The 17,198-nt window shown below is 41.3% G+C and overlaps 1 long non-coding RNA gene across 1 annotated transcript in view; it reads right to left on the bottom strand.

The window, feature by feature from the left end:
- LOC114600847 (uncharacterized) overlaps positions 1 to 17,198 on the bottom strand; it is a 93,920-nt gene that overhangs the window by 52,989 nt on the left and 23,733 nt on the right. Inside the window, exon 3 of the long non-coding RNA XR_013394005.1 lies at positions 12,099 to 12,158. This is a non-coding gene — a long non-coding RNA (uncharacterized LOC114600847). The remainder of the gene's footprint in view (positions 1 to 12,098; positions 12,159 to 17,198) is intronic.

Here is a 17,198-nt window from a genome sequence, read left to right as displayed (position 1 = left end):
AAACCCCTGCATGCTCCCATGAGAATGTCCCCAAAATGTCCTTTTGTTTCACACTTTTCAAATGCAATTTCTTCTTTCACTAACTGATGAAGATGCATCCAGGAGGCACACACAAGAAGCAGATAATGGGGGAGAATTGGCTTCATTTTGCGACCCTCCGTGAGCCTTCAAGATAGGACAGGATATTAAAAAAATATTTTCCTTATGGTGCTTGTTCATGGCAGCCAGTCATAGAATATTCTGAAACCCCTCCAGAACTGTCAGCCCCAAAAGGAAAACTAGCCTTGCCAAAACATAATTCCATCCCCAGGAGCATAGGGGAAAGTTGCCTCATGCTGGTTATTACTTGGAAAGGCTATTGAATTCTTGCTTTCCAAGAGGGGATTACATACTTTTGGCTTCTGCGTGTACTGTACAATAAAGAGGAGCCATAAATCATACCTTGCTAAACTCACACAGGCTTTGATGCCTTCAGGTTGCCAAGTTTGTCTTACTATGAAGCCAGCTGGCTTATAGGCCAAAGTAACAGCTTAAAAAGAGGATGCTGATAACTGCAAAAGAGCTAGAGCAGCAATATTCCCCTCTGAAGTCTGAAGGAATAGTTCCCTTCAACACTGTCATATCTGTTCTTCCCCAGCACTTGAATAAGATCAATGAACCAATTGAAGGGGCTTGAAGGATAGTAGCCAACAGGCTAGGCCCCTTTGACTGTAGTGTATTTATATCCCTACAGAGCGCACTGTCACTGTCTGGTATGCCTATAGGACAGCAGGATGAATGAACTGCTATGTATTTGCTTTGGAACAAAGTATGTTTTAGAAAGCAAATAGAGAGATAAGTGATGGATCCAGATATAATAAAGGTCTGGTGGCTGCCGAGTCCTTCGCTTTTAGCAATTGCAAAGGTTGGCACTAATTTTTAACTTTATTTCTGCCCCAAGTCCATGGGAATTCCTCTTAGCATCCTTGTTCTTCCGTGGAAGATACCATGAGCATATCCACCGTATTTTAGGAGTCGAGCCTGCTAACTTAGATATGAATATACTATACAACTGTAGTTTCCAGACCACCATGTTTGACATGTCACCAAACAGATGCATGTGCTTCTGTTGTTTCTATGAAATCCCTAAGGGGTGAACTTCTCCTACAATAAGCAAGGAGGACATTCAGCATTCTTAACAACTTTCACCATAGCTTAAATACATCTGGCTTATATATCTTAAAGCAGCCTTAGCCAGCCTATGTTTTGTAGCTCAAAAGATCTGGAAGACACCAGGTTGGGGGGGGGCAGCTGTCTTAGAGCATGTTACGTACGCAATAATTTTTGAGGTAACTGTAGGCCCGCATAAAAATTCACCATGAATGCCTCCCTTGTTTTCTTATATGGTTTTCAATGGTGTCCACCTGTGAGATGCCGGAACTGAGTTCTGACGAGTTCCAGCTGAAAAAAAATCCCTGGAAAAGACCATTTTGCGATTATGCTTGTAAGCTACCAGCAAAATGTCCTGTATAACTCTTATTTTGAAATGTTTCTTTCAGGACATAGAAACTTATATGGATGCACCTTTTTGTGCTAAAACAGACAGGAGGCACTTGTGAATATATTCCAGCCTTTAGGTGAATATGCTCTTTCTGGTTGTACGATATTAGCAATTTTTTGAATGGATCAACAAAATCCATTGTGACAATAATCAAACTAACTTAATATATATAAGAAAATACTGTACAAGTAAATTAACCCAGTAAGTTTATAGTGAGATGGGTGTTCCTCTTGAAGTTTTGGAGTAGTAAGTACAATGATAATATATAACCCTATGTGGTTTTCAATTAATTGGAATGTTTTATTTGCAACTTGTGCTAATAGTATATTGTAAACTTTATATATATACACACACACCCTATAAGTTAGCAACAACGTGCTTTTAACAAACATTCAGCGCATTATTTCAGATAAAATACTCTAATGTAATGCCTGAACAATGCAGTAAAAGAACGAATATATCATTCATGTGTAGTATAATTGAGTCTCTAGCTTTTATTTGGCCAGTCAAGCAGCTGAGGTCCCATCGTGACACTCAGTCATTTGTGTACAAGTGGTCATTTGTCGCCTTTCTTTTTCCCCTCCATAAATAATAAATCATGTGGGTTTTTATGGACAGAGGTCATTCTACATGCTGGCTGTAGTTCCTAACATGTGCCGGCTGGATGCGACATCAACGGTGAGGAGCGGTGACAGGAACCATCAGGGAACCACTCCCAGCTGATTAAAAATAATTTCCATGTGAGCTAATATTGTTCCTAAAACTCTTTGTGGAAACAGCATTTGACTGGTGAAAAAAATTGTCCTGAAAATAAGATCCTGAAAAATTCATTGGCTATACTGATAACTTCTTAGAGGTCTGGGAGTTCCCTTCCCTCCCCATACCAGCAAATCTGGATTGTAATAAGAAATATTGATTTGTGTATTCATATCTGTCAGATATTTGGTTGCATTCAGAGTAGCAGTCTTGTCACATTTCACTTCATCTTGTCTTGCCCCTCAGTGTCAAGAGTTTCCATCGTCACAAGAATCTAGACATGAATAGATCCTTTCTGAAAGGAGCAGTCTTGGGTTGGTAAGGGCTATTTCTTATAATAATTTTACATTTGCCCCTTTGACTTGATACACATACACTGTGCATTTCAGGGAGGCAGTGGGCAGGCAGCAAGGAATTTCCCTTACGCAATTGCCCTTGTTCTTGCATCATGCAAAGGTGTTTGCCATTGTAAAAGGAAACCATTGTATTGAGGATGATTGGTTTCAAGGTGATATACTTAAATGGTCACAAATGCTCATAGATTATATGGATGCTTTCCATGCTATTGTAGACATTTCAGTTACTGCCCACCATTCATTCTAATCCTCCTTCTCCTATTTGCTCTACATATTAATTGTATCATGTTTTACCCCCTGTGCTCAAAATAGCTGTCTGTCTATGGTTGGTATGTGGCAACCAATCTGTGATGGATCTGGAAGCCTTTCGCAAGGAATACCTCTGCTCACTCAGAGATATATTTACAGTATTTATTTACATACGTATTTACAAGGTACAGAACATAGCTTCATGCGTCCAAATCCTCGGTAGCAGATCCAGGAAGTGGGAGCCTTCGGCTCCTCCTCCAGCAGAGGAGCTTGGGAAGCCCCAATCGCCTCCTTTGTTCCCTACGTTTTAACCCTCTCCTGTCCTGTGCTGAAGGAATGGGCATCAAATCTCCCTCTGTCCCTGAACTGGTAGAGTGGTGTTGATGTTCTCCAGCATCCGGGAGCATCCTCGCCTCTTGAGTTCCTTCCGCTTGTTTGTCCTCCTCTCCTTCTTCTGTCTTTTCTAAAGGCTCCTGTTCCTCCCCCTCCGTCAGCTCTGGGGCATTCCCTGGCAGCCCCATGACACAATCCAAATCCAAAGGAAGCTCCCAGTTTCAAATTTTTCTTGCTTCCAAGAATTGCTTGAAATTTATCACACATTTTGATCTGCAGTAATACGTTGGTGTTTGTTGGTCTGGACAACATACTAAATGCAACCATAGTTCCTCCTTATTGCATGGAGTTCATATTCGTACCTTTGAAAACATGTATCTGGAAATACATTAACATTAACTCAGGCTGGCCCCACTGGCAATAGCATTCCATAGGCAGGGGGCCACAACCAAAAAGTCCCTCTACCTTGTTGCTACCCTCCAAATGTCTCTTTTGGTGGGCACCTGGAGGAAGGCCTCAGATGACCATAGTATCTTAGCATGTCATTGTTGAGAAAAGCATCCCATTAGGTAATGAGGTCCTAGGTCATATGGGGCTTTGTGGGTCAAACTCAGCACTTTGAATTGGGTGTAGAAATGTGTGGGAAACCAGTGTGACTGTGCCAGTACTGCTTTTATATGGTCAGACTGCTTAGTCAGACTGCTTAGTTCCTGTTTGTTGCATTTTTAGTTATTTATAAGATTTATTAACTGCTCTTCACCATGAAGTCCCAGGATACTTCCCAATTACAAAACCCAGGAAGGGGGGGACCATTACTATTATAAAACAAGTGGAATTGAACAGTGTAAATTCAGCAAGAGGTAGCTCCCATAAAGCAAAATACCAGGGTGAAGAGATGTATTTACAAATACAAAGAATGGTGGACTGCTGTGTATTGATAGTTTCATAGGTCTGTTCGACCCACAGTAAAAAGGTAGCTTTGTCAGTGTCTTAGCAAAAATTCTTAATTGACTGGGTTTGCCTGAGTTCCCAGTAAAGCTTGCAACATGTGCAGCAGGACTTACTTCTGGTGAATTATTACTTTGGGAACAAGAATCGCCCATTGCCTGCCTGCCTGTCTCTCTGTTCCCGAGCTTGTTTCATTTCATTACATTCCAGCTAGACTAGGGGTTGCCAACCTTTTTATACCTACCGCCCACTAATGCATCTTTCTTGATGGTAAAATTTCCTTACCGCCCACCAGTGTTTGATGGAAGGAGGATTCAGCTTGTGCTGTAGAACCCCCTACCGCCCACCTAGAATCCTGAAACCCTCACTAGTGGGCAGTAGGGACCAGGTTGACAACCCCTGAGCTAGACCAATCTAGCATTTAGGAGTCACTGCATCAGAATCTTCCTATGAAAGCCAAAGCTGCCAGCACGAATACGCTCTACTATTTTTTGCTAGATTGTGTGAAAGGCTCTCAGGGCATACTGTCCAACCTGCGTCTTTTTGCTTCTTTAGAGTTTAGTACAGCTGGTTCTGCTGGCCTCCCCCAGCCCTGGTATACCCTGTTCAGGAAGTCTAGAAAGCGGCAATGCCTAATCCCCATGAGGGAGCATAAAACCTCTAGGCCAGAATCTAGATGCTGTCACCAAAAGTCAAGAAACTGAGCTTTTATATATCTTGGTTGGGGGGTGGGGGTGGGGTAAAAACAAACAAGCAGAATTAACAGTTGCATTTCCTGTCAAGAGCCGGGAAACTAAAGGAGCCCTTACTGGGCTTGTTTGTGAATACAACACATTACATACATAAATACCTAGGCTGTTGTGTTTGTGGTAAATGTGTCTTCTTGAGTGACTGGTGTTGTAGTTGCAAAACTTTTATCCCCTCAGATATACCTTTGCCAATCCTATTTGTTATGAAGCCTAAAATGCAATGTTAGCAGATTAATGGCAATGTCTGTACAGAAACAGTGTATGATCATGGCTATGAATTAACTGGCCTGACAGGTGTGTAAAATATGACATGGGTTATGTAGATCCTCTGTGCTTGTGTGTGTGTGTGTGTGTGTGTGTGTGTGTTGGTTCCGGTTACTCTGTCTGAAGAATCAGGTCATCTTGTGACATAAACTGGCACTGATTCTGTTCCTTAGTAATCCAGAAGGCAAGGACAGAACGGCTTCCCTCTGACTCCCAAGCAAAACTAATCACTTCCACTGTTGTTTTCTCAAGTTGACAGCGCCGCTCTCCTCTTCCAGATCACTAGGCTGATTTCAGAAAATATGTGTGTGTGTGTGTGTGTGTGTGTGTGTGTGTGTGTTCCTTTTACAACCTCCAGCCAAAAACGACCTCATGCAGATACTTTGGAAGGAGGGGGTAGGAGGGAGGGTGTTCTCTAGGCTTAGTCCAATGCGGTTCTGCTTTTTGAACATCTTCTACAACTGAACATCTTCTCAGTCTGGTTCATTGATTCCATTCTTGAATCATGAACGGATGCAGGGTAATTCACAATTGCTTTTTAAAGTGGCAAACTTGGAGGGGGCGGGTGGGCGGGCTTCGTATCTATTTCAGTTTGGCCGAAAGTGTTCTTCATGAAAGCATTCTGGATTTGATGTGTGCCCATGTGAAAAAACCCTTAGAGCTTTTTACTTATGAGGGGTTTTTTTTTTAAGTCCCTTTCACAATTCATACCATGCATGAATTTTAATTCAGAAGAGAGATCTTATGTACAGTGCAACTGCTATATATTTTTATTTTTTCTTAAATGCCATTTTGCATCTTCTGTTATGTAATATTCCATCATGTGTGGAAAATCCCTTAAAGGGACCATTTTTAACTAGGCTCAGCTACTTGAATTACATCATGGTTAGACTAGCAAAACAAGGAACAAATAAAATAAAATCTGAACAGGGCATGATGAGTATTTTTTAAAAAAATAAATAAAAATAAAGAGATAAGACATAATACTTTCTCTATTTTGACTGGCTGAGTTCTGTGTTGCTATTTCTCTTTGTACATTGCCTATATCTAAATTATCGGATAAATAATGAATGCTATTCGTCTTCCTCTTACTATGAGCTGTGAAAAAAGTACAGGACTCTTACCAGACGTACAATGATATTATTTTACCATCCCTGCCCCTTTCCATGTCTGGGGTATTCAAACCATTTCTGCTTCAATGTGTGTAAGATTTTTCAATGGAAGGAATGTACAAATTATCCCACCGGTAGCTGCATTCTTGAATTATTTGAAACCTGATGTCTTTTTGACCATCTCGGTCACAATGAATGTTCTGAATGTTGAAAAACACCCAAGGTGAGACACACATACCACTATGATTTATGGAAGCACTGGATAGGTGATACAGTTCATTGCCTGTCCAGACTGTCAAAGAAATCTAGACCAAAAGCCCTGATTTGTTAGTGACATTGTATCCTAAAGCTTCCCACCCTAACCCCCCGGAGGATGGAGGAAGGCGAGGGAAATGTTAAAGACAGCAGGCATGATGGAGGAGAAAAGTCAAATGACCCTGAAAGGGCATTAGGAGAAATGGGGCGGGTGTATGTTGGGCTGAAATAGTGAGAAACAAACAAAAATGTCATCCAGAATACATGTTTATGAAAGCAGATCCAGCTAGCTGTCTTCTCTCATACTATCACCTATGATATTCAAACATGTTTCTATGATTCTAGCTTTATCTATTGGGAATGCTTTGAGAACCTTTCCAGCAAAATAGCAATGTTTACAATTTGCTGATAAGAGCATCTTGCAATGCTATCCTTCAAGGCTGCTCATATTAAGCATTTTATTGGATAAACACACAATGATCTACACAGAGGTTGTATGCTCAGTTGCACACAGAAGCACTAGTTCTATTAAGGATAATGATGATGATGATGATGATGATGATGATGATGATGATGATGATAATAATAATAATAATAATAATAGAAGAAGAAGAAACAGCTTTTGAATAAATACCCAGAGTTCAGTTAGTTTAGGATTTAGTTGGTATTTTCTATGCAATATGGGAGCTGGGCCATAAAGAAGGCTGATCGTCAAAGAATTGATGCTTTTGAATTATGGTGCTGGAGGAGACTCAAGAGTCCCATGGACTGCAAGAAGATCAAACCTATCCATTCTGAAGGAAATCAGCCTTGTGTGCTCACTGGAAGAACAGATCCTGAAGCTGAGGCTCCAATACTTTGGCCACCTCATGAGAAGAGAAGACTCCCTGGAAAAGACCCCGATGTTGGGAAACGAGATGGTTGGACAGTGTTCTCGAAGCTATTAACATGAGTTTGACCAAACTGCAGGAGGCAGTGGAAGACAGGAGTGCCTGGCATGCTCTGGTCCAAGGTGGTCACGAAGAGCTGGACACGACTAAACAACAAATACTCCATTTTTTATTTTTTTATTTTTACATTGCTAACCAACCTGGGAGCTTCTGGGATTACACAATAAATATTTATTTGCTTTAGGCAAACTCCCAGGGCAGTTTACCTAATACAAACACAGTAAATCATTAAACTACAACAACATGTAAACAAATAAAGAATCATGAAATGCAGATGATGAATAAAGGAGGTCAGGGTGGATCTCACCAATCCAAGGACCAACAAAATAAAAATCCTTCAATAACATACAGTAAAATCCTCAAATTAACCTATCACTGTAAACTTAATCCAGGAACATCTTATTGAGTTTGTAGAGTGTTCATTACATGGACAGTGTTCCAAGTGCGAAACCATTATAGAGATTTGTTGTATTCCACTTATTCCAAAATATGCAAATAAATACTTATTTTAGTTAAAGGTAGAAAGTTTGAGACACTACAGAGTCTGTAATATAATGCTGTTTGTTTATGCTAGCCTCTGTCCAGAGAAAATTAGTTGCATCTAACTCCCATCGAAAGCAGTAGGACATATTCATTGCAATTAATCCCAAAGCTGTCAGGAGCAGATAAGGACAACTTTCTCTGGATCCCCAACCCGTTGGCCATTGCCCAGCCAAAGCTAGTTTGGACTAAGTCCTATGAAAAGGAAATGGGCCTCCACTTAATCGCAATCAACTTTTTCTGAATAGCGGCTACCCTTTAGAGTTGGGCTTCTGAGTGTCCCAAATAAGACGACAAACTTTATCAGCAACAAATAGCAACTGAAAGTCATGATCCAAAAAGCACAAGATTTCTATCCTCTTAAAAGCCAAAGGTGCCTTAAAGAGGTTCAATATGATATTTTCTTAATTTGCATAGACATTTTGGAAAAATGTGCTTTGCAGGCAGGAGATCCAAGGTTCAATTTCTGGCATCTCCAGACTGAGAAAGCCTCCTGTCTGAAACTATGAAAAAAACCATTGCCAGTGAGTCCATGTAGACCAGGAGCAGATAAGTATTTTTCAGCCAGGAAGTCACATTCTTTTGTGGGCAACCCTAGGGGTGGGGTGGGGGGCTTGCCAGCAGGTGGGTGGGACCAGAGGTAACAACGGGCAGAAGAACTGAAACAACTCTTACCTTCACTCAGTAGGTTACATTCCTGCCATGCAAGTCCGACATTTCAAGCAAGAAGCAGTATCTCAGTTCCAGTTAACATGCTAGGAAAAGCACTCAAGTAATGTGTGGAGGGATGTGGCCTGGGGAGACTCCCATGAGCTGGATACAGAAGCCTAGTGGGGCTCTTTCAGCCCCCAGGATGGAGGTTACCTACCCCCCAGTTCAGACAACACTGAACCAGATAGACCAGGAATCTGACTGTTTAAGATGCCTTCCTATGTTAGGAACCATAATATGTTGTGAAATTAGATCACAATCCACCCCATTCATATGGGTCTTTCCCATTTTTGTCCTAGGCAAAGGAGGAACCATTGATGAAGGAGAGCATGACAAATTAAGCACACACTGCATTTTAATTAGTTTTTTTTTATTATATTAGAGTTGTCATCTCTGTAACACCTTAAGCATGCAACCAATGATCCAAGGGTCTTCATGTGCATCCATTCTATATAAAAGTTAGACGTTAGCAACAAAGGTTGCAATGTTGTCTTTTCGTAGGCATACTAACTTTCTACAAGGAGATAATTTAATTAGATGGATAATCATTCCCTACCCCTTGCAGTCTGCAGTGGTATAGTCACCTGCTGTTGACGAACAGGTTCCCCCCCCCCCTCATCTGATGCCTGTGAGAACCAGGTTTCAGAGAGGAACTTGTTTACATGAATTTTCTAACTCCTGGTGGTGAAACCACATGCTTACTTATTAAGAGATGCTTTCCTAGTCCCTCTGCAGCCTGGTGCTGGCCTGCAAAGTCACAGATTAGGAAGTCCAGTATGCAGTAGTGATGTTATGCACTCTGTTTATCTCCAGGGAAGAAGAACGGAAATGTTTGAAATGGTCCCCAACACACTATAACATGTTGCCTGCTTAAAGCACAGCTGTGTCATTCTTTTTCTCAGTTAGGATCAAAGCTGGTTTAGAGGAAAATGCATCAAAATGCAGCATTTCATAAGCAACAACAGGATAGCTGCCAGCTAGATATGGACTGCGGCTAAAGCCATGTGTACACTGCTTCCCAAACCAGCACACTGCCTGCAGAGTAAATGGGAATGTATACACAGCCTTTTGGCATACTAAAAATATTTTGCCAGCTAAAATTGAGTATTTCTATGCCCCCTCCCAGTGAGCTCTTCTACATTTCCATTTGTTCTGTGCTTTCTAGCCAGAGGTACAAACCCCACTGTTTATTGCTGAATTGGAACAAATGGTAGGACAAAACACACCTCTTGGACCCATGAGTAGAAATCATGGGAGAAATGGAAGTGTGGAGAAGAACCAGACCAAATTAGTAGCAGTTAGGCGCCACTGAAATCAGTGTGTAATGTTACTGATTATTAACTTAGCAGTGCAACCTTATACGTCTGTGCAGAAACAAGTCAAACACTCTCAGGTAATTACAGTCCCTATGTGTAGGTCTGTAGCCCAAGTTGCATTGACTTCTATGGGAACAAAGCATCACAGATTTGCTCTGGATCCAACACTACATGACTGAAGAAGAGCCTAAACATTTTTGTACTGACTAAGCGCTTGCATACCTGCTGTCTTTGGAGTTTAAAAAAAAACCAAATGAAACTCAGAATAAGTGAACTACAGGACTGAGGCCACAGGCTTTTAGTTTACAAATTGGTATTGGGCCAAATTGTTAAACTATTTTGCTACTGCATTTTCCAGTTAAATATGCTTTTGGCTGGAGATTTGAAGAGCAGGGAAACTCTGTTGTTTAATGATTCCTCCTTTGATGTTTATAGCTTCGAGTTGCTGTTTTGTTGTGCGGTGTTAATAATTGATTTGGTTTTTGTATTTCATTGACCGTCAGCTGCTTTAGGAGTCACTGAGTGGTAAGGAAACTGTATAATGGCAGAAATAATAATAATAATAATAATAATAATAATAATAATAATAATAATAATAATAATAATAATAATAATGGCAACAACATATACTTCCATGGCCTTTAAAATGCAAATAATGCCTTATCACAACCATAGGTAAGAACCACACTGGGACAGACCAAAGTCCAGCATTCCCAGATGTCTCTGGGAAGCCAAGCATGGCACTTAGAAGTGGTTTACTGCTTGAGCAACCAGCCACTGCCTACCTCATCTGAAACAAAACAAAACAAAACAAAACAAAACAAAACAAAAAAAGCAATCTTTTATTATTATTATTATTATTATTATTATTATTATTATTATTATTATTATTATTATCATTATCATCATCATTGGTTAATCCAAATGAATGATTGTGGATGGAATCCAATGGTGACTCTCTGCTGACAGTAGGAATCCATCAGCAGAACAAGCAGAGAGCAATTTTGGCAATCATGCCCTGTAGCATCCCATGCCCCAACTCCTAAATCTTTTTCTGGAGGGTCAGCTACCCTCTGGAAGAGATTTGAAAGTACACAGGGCACTGCAGGGAGGAGAGGGGACCATTGAAATCTGCTTCTAATAAAGTTGTTGAGGTTTTCTTTTCTTTTTTTACAAATTCAAGACATGTAAAGGGTAATAATAATAATAATAATAATAATAATAATAATAATAATAATTTATTATTTATACCCCGCCCATCTGGCTGGGCCTCCCCAGCCACTCTGGGCGGCTTCCATAGAAACCAAAAATACACTAAAATATCACACGTTAAAAACTTCCCTGAACTTAAGATGTCTTCTGAATGTCAGGTAGTTGTTTATCGCTTTGACATCTCGTGGGAGGGCGTTCCACAGGGCGTACGCCAAGACGTAAAGGGACCCCTGACCATTAGGTCTAGTCAAGGATGACTCTGGGATTGCAGCGCTCATCTTGTTTTATTGGCCGAGGGAGCCTGTGTACAGCTTCTGGCGAACCAGAGCAGCGCACGGAAACACCATTTACCTTCCCGCCGGAGCGGTACCTATTTATCTACTTGCACTTTGACGTGCTTTCGAACTGCTAGGTTGGCAGGAGCAGGGACTGAGCAACGGGAGCTCACCCCGTCACGGGGATTCGAACCACCAACCTTTTGATCAGCAAGCCCTAGGCTCTGTGGTTTAGACCACAGCACCAAGACGTATATGGCAACCCTATTCTAACCCTCTTCTGCTGACAGATTCCTTCCGCAGAAAGTGGCATCACTGGGTGCCACCCCTTATCTTATCTGTCTTGTTATCTCTGCCCTTTGTAGATGGTTGTGTTTGGGGAAAGGAATTTCTGGAAGATTTGACTCTTCTGAAAAGGAACAGCTGTTCATCATTTTTAAAAAGAAAACAGGTGAGCCTCTTCCACCCTACATGTTTATAATCCCTACTAGTGGTAAGTGACTTGTATCCTTTGGGAGGTTCTGCTGCTTACCAGCCAACTTTTGCTGCGTTCATTCCGTCTTTAGACCTTTTGAGCCTTCTCCTCAAATTCCTGAAACGACACAATTTTAAGAAGTTAATTAGCTAGGCTAATGCTAAAATCTGTGCACTCATGATTTAATAAAGCAGGGAGAAATTTCAGTGCGGCTTAAAGGGGTGGAAATCAACATCGGATGAAAGGTGCACTGAACTTGGGTTCTCATGCTATCCACCTTTCCCCCGATCATGGGTAAGACTTCCAATATATATACATAAGATGCTACTCAATACAGTGATTGCATTTAAGGCATGAAATTAGTTCATTATTAATATACAGTCGTTCGCAAAGTTGTACCATGCTTTCAGCACCTAATAAACCAAGCACAGAAAAAGCTAAGAGCATCTTTTGAGAAACAAATTTCTTAAGAGATTAAGGAACACAATTTTCTCGCGCATGCATTAACATTTTAAGAGTGTAATCATGCAAAAGGAAATTTTCTGCATACATAAAAACCTCATGCTTAATAATCTTTACACGCTGCCTCAAGAGCTATTTCCAGATTAATTTAGGAAATATCACTGAAGTGCTAGACAGACTGCAGTGATATGCTCTCCCCTTCTGAGTACGGTTCATCTTCACTAATAAAACCTTCATCAAAGTGCATTGTCTTAATCTTTAAAAACAAACTCAACTTAATTCGAATCGTCTAATTGCAATATAAAACTGGAGCCTTTCTCTTTGGATGCCCTTCTCACCTGATTATGTGGGGAAAGCCTCCTAAACACCAGACCTTTGAAGTATAGGTTCTTATTTTTCTTCCATCAATCAAACAAGATGTGCTTTGTTACGCTGTTGTAGAATTCTGAAACTGCTATGATCTTCACAATGCAACAGGCAACAACCCTCCAGCCCAAAGTTTTAAGCACTTCTAAAGCAGAAGATGGGGAACTAAGATCTCTGCTGGAGACGGCTATTGCCAGTCAGAATAAGCAACACAGGGCTAGGAGAACAAATAGTCTGATTTGGTATTAGGCAGCTTCAGTTATATCATAACTTCCACTTGATGGTGCCCGCCACCCAAAAAACAGAAAAAAGGCAACTGATTTATTTCTATTACTTTCTTCATGAAAATACCATGGCAGTAAAAAATCATTAGTGAGAAAGTAACTCAGACATTCACTAAAACAGATAACCTTTTTTGAAGGTTCAGCACAATTAAGTATAATAAAAACCATGGTGGTAAATCATGATTCTCACGGCAGGGAGAGTGTACATATGCAGTAGGACTGGGCGATACCTGGTTTTCAACATCGTGATATATCACCAGCTAAACATTGTGATATACTGATATATCACAATATCCGATATAAGGATGGAGCTATGTACAGGCATTGGCTTTTTCTGCACACACACGCGCGCGCACCCCCCCCCCCATGATTCCTGATGTATTGCCAGGTCAAAAATTATGAAAATTATCACGGTTCAATATCACTTCAAACCGGTTTGGGACGATATATTGATATATCGCCCAGTCTTAAGATGCAGTGAGGTTCCAGGTTTGTATATCTAAAAAGCAACCACCCATTAGCACCACATGCTCAGCCACCTTTAAACTACTCTTGACTGTGTGTAACATAGCTTCCTCCCTGCATATCTAGTAATATGAGGGAATTAACCTGTTCAGACCTATTACAGTTTAGAGTAAATGTTCAGGTTAGACAAGGGAAGATATTAAGTGTTTGGGAGACGTGAAATAAATAAAAAAAACACAATACACACAAACACTCGTATAAGCCTACTTCGTTCTCCATAACTGATCTCCCCACCCTATTAAAGCACTATAAAAGCTCATGTTTGAGCCTAGGAGCCCTCTAAATTTACATAGCACATCAGAATTCTTAGAATCAGTTGGAAGGGACCATGTGGATCATCTAGTCCAACTCCCTGCAGTGCAGGAATCTTTCACCCAACATGGGGTTCAAACTCATGACCCTGAGTCTCATGCTTTACCAACTGAGCTAAGAGGCCTGACCAGGACCACAATTTGCCTCTTCTGGTCTGTTAGAGCCCTGAACAGGACCTCCCCTCTTCACAGCGTTGTGCTGGAGGCCCCACTTGTCAATGAAATAAATTTGCTTGTAGCAGCAATGTTACTATGATGTTGGCAAAGATAGCCAGGATTAGAGTACCATAGTGATCTTTCTGATTCGTGAGCCTACTGAACACCCCATCTTGAACACAACAGCTCCGACTGTGGCGTGACATGGCCCCAAGGCTCAGAAAGCATGACAGCCCACAGGGCTTATAATTTGTGGCCTAACAGTTTTGTGTCCCTGACATTAGTGACCTTTCCATTCATTGCCTTTCACTGGCCACATTCCAGTGAAGGCGTGTCAGCAAGAGCAGTGATCTTCTGGCAGTGAATGCCAGAAATATGATCCCTTTTTAAATTAAGGGGAGGACACTGCCTTTTATTTTACAGTGGAGTGCTGTGGTGGCACTTGTGACAACCCTCCAGATGTGGAACTACAAATCCCATCAGCCCCAGCCAGCAACAGGGATGATCAGAATTGCAGTCCAGCAACATCCAAAGGGAGACAGACTGCCCATTCCTTGTGCAGTGGTGGGCTGCCAAAAAGCACAAAAACACACACAGTTTTAACAACGGGAAATGGCGTCTAAACATTTCACATCTCCTCCTTCCGCAGTATCTTTTCTCCATATGGAATTCCAGACACAGGTTAACGTTATTGGATTCAATATTCCCAAATGACTTCACTGGAGTGTTGCATGTTTCATCTTTATTGGTTTCTAGAGCTGACTTAAATTGCGCAGTTTACACAAAACAAGCAAAATCCATCCCCTGGAAGCAGGAGAGGGGAGGACAAAAATTAAGGCTACAGAACTTTGTTTCCTTTGGCCAATGGGAAAAATTATCAGGATGGATTAGGTGGACATAATTTGGGGCAATAGCTTGCTGTTTTTACTGACGTTTTTATTGCTGGTGTATAGAATTTAGAATTAATCAGATACACTGTTATTTCTCTCTTTCACTCCCTTCTTCCCAAATGAACATGGGAAGGGCCAAATTTCTTTCAATCGCTGAAATTTAGCGTGCAACTAAAAAACAATGTCAAGGCTAGAGGCACCGCAGGCGAGCTGTTAATGTGGGAACAAAAGGGAATTTGGCCAGTTTAATAACAAACGATGGTGGAGCTTTCCCAGAGATGGCTTAAGCCCAATTGGCCCTTTCCACCCCCAGAGCTACAGTATATATGCCTTTCAAGGATTTGCGGTCTGGCATAATCAAGACAGAGTAAACTTACATTCCTAGAAAGGAAAGAAATATAATTAACCAACACAACAAGGTTAGGCAGTATAATGCCCTAGGTTAAAATAACACCGCAGTTAAGAAGTGCTCAGTAAGCAATCAAAATCTATAGTGCACTGGTCTGTGATGATCCAGGGAAGGAACTCAGAGAACTTCCAGTACATTATTATCTTTTAGGTACCCTGTAGAGATGGTTGTTCCTGAAAATATGAATAAAAAAGGATTTGGGGCCAGGGAGGGGTGTGTGTTTTAGCATGTTTTAATACTTCCTCCTGCAGGGTTTTTTCTCTCTGTGTGTCTCTGTGTCTCTGTGTCACTTTCCATTTTCTTTAGTACTATAAATCAAGGCTTCTTGTTTTTGAAAAAAGAAAAAAAGATGTGGTTGTTCTAGAAGTAAAGAGATTGAAAAGAGCAAATATGCTATGGTCCTCACATGGACACTCTTAAAAGCATCATGTGGTAGCTGTTAACAACACAGTGACCACACTATGCAAATTCCCTACAAGCGAGCAATGTATATAGGGGAAAGTGTGTGATTGAGAAACCTAAGCAACAGAGCAGAATGTTGAGCCAAGAATCAGATCCCTGCACAGAGCTAAGCCTTTTATGCTGCACCAACTTACCTGCTTCTCTCTGAAAAGGATTTGGTCTCAGTGACCCATGCCTGAGTAATGTCACACCTACCACTGCAATGCACTCCATGAGCTCTCATCAACACTTTTGTTTGTCCTGCCACTTTGCCCAGGGGAAACCTGCTCCTTACTGCTGAATTGGAACAAATGTCCATCGGGTTTTCCACAAACTGACATTTGTTCCGATTCAGCAGTAAAGAGCAGGTTTTTCCATAGAATGCAGTGGGGCTAATGGAAAACCACTCAGAGCCATGCTTTCTGAGTGTGGGACAAGCAAAGTGTGGATGAACCTGTTAAATGGTGGGTCTTCCAATACATAACAGAACCTACGCTGGAAAGCCTTGAGGAAGCAGTTTAGAAGATACCACTAGTGCAAAATTGTCTCCTGACAGGCCTGGGCTGGCCACAAGGAGCACAGTACTCCCAGGGAACACAGGAAGTTGCATTATTAAGAGATCAAACTATTCATCTTTCTAGCCTAGTAATATCTACCCCATAGAGGCTCTCCAGGATCTTAGCCAGAAGGACATTTGACTTCCTAGCATATTTGCAAGGGTAACATGTAAAGTGGATCATATTCCAGGAGAATTTCCTCTTTTTGAATAAACTGCAGTTTAATGGCCAGTATTTCTCTCTTGGATAAAACAAGTCTCAGGCAGACACGCAACTCATAATACAATCATAGAATTTTCTGCTGCACAACTGACATTCTAAATCACATGGGGAGACTCTACACGTAGAAGAGGTTCCCTGCTTTAGACTTCCACCCTCCATTGGTTGGCAGACGATTGGGGGGGTGGGAAAATTTTAGCACACTCGCCCCCACTCTTTGTGCTAGCTTGTAGGTTTCACATGCAAGCAGAGCACCCAAGTAGGGCTTAGGAGGCATCGCGTTTCTGACCTTCACTTCTTAAACTGCTGCGGAGCTGGTAATGATTTGATTCATTTTTGAGACTTGAGGAAACAGCTAATACCAAACACAGTATCAATATCAGACCTTTGAAAGTACCCAGTAGCGATTCCCAAAAACATCTGGGGGTATGGGGAACCCTGCTGGATCTGGCCAAAGGCCCATCTGTCTCAGTGTTGTGTTGTTACTGTGGCCAACCAGATGCCTTATGGGAAGCCTGAAAGCAGGAATTTGGTGCA

Source organism: Podarcis muralis, chromosome 8 (assembly GCF_964188315.1).
Source record: "Podarcis muralis chromosome 8, rPodMur119.hap1.1, whole genome shotgun sequence".
In the NCBI taxonomy this organism is placed as follows: Eukaryota; Metazoa; Chordata; class Lepidosauria; order Squamata; family Lacertidae; genus Podarcis; species Podarcis muralis.
The sequence above is the reverse complement of the archived record's forward strand: the minus strand, read 5'-3'. Positions and strand labels throughout refer to the sequence as shown.